Source organism: Sinocyclocheilus rhinocerous, unplaced genomic scaffold (assembly GCF_001515625.1).
Source record: "Sinocyclocheilus rhinocerous isolate Xijiao unplaced genomic scaffold, SAMN03320098_v1.1 scaffold921, whole genome shotgun sequence".
Lineage (NCBI taxonomy): Eukaryota > Metazoa > Chordata > Actinopteri > Cypriniformes > Cyprinidae > Sinocyclocheilus > Sinocyclocheilus rhinocerous.
In genome coordinates, this window is record NW_015640057.1 from 440,756 (window position 1) to 443,183 (window position 2,428).

The following is a 2,428-nucleotide window of genomic DNA, read 5'->3' on the forward strand; positions in this document are numbered from 1 at the left end:
GTGAAAGCGAAACTACTTTGTTGGCCTTCCAAAAGAGGACACAACTAGAAATCAGTGGTTAAGTTGTATTTACAACACTGTTCCAGAACAGTTCAACCCAAATATTCAGATGTGTGCAGCACATTTTATGGAGGACTGTTTCCTGATCCTGGGAGAGTAGACTACAATGCTGACTCGCATACTGTAAGTACGTTTTCATTTAAATGATTTGTCACTGATGATTCAAACATGAGTTTTGAGCAGTGTAGAGTAGCATTTGTTGTTTGTCATTTCTCTGATCACAAATGCAGACAGGGTTTTATGTTTACGCGGCGCGATGCAATGCAATGCAACACGTAAAAAGACAGTATAAGTCATTATAATCAGTAATTATGTCCTGACTGGATGCAACAAATGCCTCGTTTATAATGGGTTTTAATGTTTTTGAATCATCGCTCCGGCCGGACAGGGCATCACAATATGGTAAGGGACGTAACATTTCCGTCACACGCTTGAGGTATTCAGCCAATCACAACATACTGGATAGCTGGCCAATCACAGCACACCTCACTTTTCAGACCGATGAGTTTTGTAAAAATCCACGCATTTCAGAAGGCGGGGCATAGAGGAGAAACAATAATGTACATTATATGGAAAATAATGTGTTTTTTGAACCTTAAATCGCATAAACACATTTCATTACACCAAATACACAAAATAATGTTCTTTTTAGCAGCATCATATGACCCCTTTAACTTTTATAAAAAATATCTCTTTGGATTTGAGACTTTAGTCTTTGCAACTTTACAGATCTTCTTTATGCACCAAGAGCTTGTAACACTCCAAAGAGGAAGGAAAAATTGAAATCACATCATATGACCCCTTTAAAATACATATTAATTTAGCAGACGCTTCTATCCAATGAGACTTAGCTACAAATGAAGAATACGACAAGCAATAAAATATTAATACAAGTTATTATTATTATTATTATTATTATGTGGACAAATTATTTCAATTCTCTACCATCATTATTGCCATTGGACCGACTGAGTTTATAATTGAGAAGTGAAAATATTCTAATAGTTATCGAGTTATTATTATTATTATTATTATTATTGATGGAAGCCATGTTGTAGTATTTTTTTTTAATTACACACACACACATCATCATCATCATGTGTCTGTGTATTGAAAGCAATGGAGTAGGACCCTGACTGTCAAAAAGAAGAAGAAGCAGAAGAGGAGGAGGAGGAAGAAGAATGCTAAAGGGTTTGAGTTAAAAAGAAAGTGAGGTAATTATAAAGTGACGCCCAAAGGTCCTGACCAAGTATCAATGTCAGTGAGAACGCGTTGCTTTCATTGTGTGCTGTTCCTTTAAAAGAACCTGTTGTTCTTTACGCTTCATGTTGCATAATGTGGCAGAGCTGCATTCCATTTTATAAAAGAAAGGGAAATGAAAAATAATACTCACAAACAGTTGGAAAGCATAGAAATGTTAACCTACCTGGAGCTAAAATGTTTTTATTTTCATAAGTGAGCAGAAATCTATATTGTGAGGTAAGTAATAAAATATGATTGATTTTTTAATGTGAACCATTTACGTAATTTATGTAACATACTCTAGTCATGTACTGTAGTTATGTTATGTGAAATTATTCAACCCTCCAGAGACCAGAGAACGTAATCTTTTCTGAAGATCCAGATTTTTGTTCCCCCGCAGTTCATTCAGTGGCATATTAAAAGTGATAATGTCAAAATGTAAAATTTTGGAGTTTAAATTATTAATTTTTTTTGTAATACATCTATGTCATAATTATTCAACCTCTATTCAACAGTGCTGTTTCTTAAGTCACTGATTTCTATGGTAGGGCACAAAATTGTGTTAAAACACAATTGAAAAGCCTTTGAAAAGTCTATAACAAAACTTAAGCTTGAGCTGTTACGCATACATTGAAGTAGCTGTTATCAGGCAAAGATTGTGATGCCTTCCATGCACAGACTGACGCTTAATGATCATTGGACTTTCCTGCAGGACAACCATCCCATAGAGTATATCTCCAAATATAGTGAGGCTTGGTTCAGTCATACAATATTCTTGAGTGGAGAAAAAGAGTCAATGTGAAAATCAAAGATTATCAGTGATCTGGAAACGTTTGCATATGAGCTATGTGCCAAGATTCCAGTAGAAAGGTGACAGAAGCTTGTAAGCAACATTTACTGGAGGTTATAAGGAGTACAAAACTCTCTTTTTGAATACTTTTGTACATGAATGTTGAGAGCCAATTTGCTTTTTTTCCCCATTTATTTTTTAACAACTTTATGTCATTCAAATGTGTATTATTAAACATTGTATTTACTGATGCCTTGGTTGAAACAGTAACAGAATGTCTTACAGGTCAAAGGGGTTGAATAATTTTGATTGCAATTTGTATGATTTTTCCGGGGG

The 2,428-nt window shown here is 34.6% G+C and overlaps 1 long non-coding RNA gene across 1 annotated transcript in view; it reads left to right on the top strand.

Annotated features, from left to right (window-relative positions):
* Positions 1–1,469: 1,469 nt before the first annotated feature.
* The window catches only part of LOC107752464 (uncharacterized), a 2,423-nt gene continuing 1,464 nt past the window's right edge, over positions 1,470–2,428 (top strand). Inside the window, exon 1 of the long non-coding RNA XR_001641360.1 lies at positions 1,470–1,539. This is a non-coding gene — a long non-coding RNA (uncharacterized LOC107752464). The remainder of the gene's footprint in view (positions 1,540–2,428) is intronic.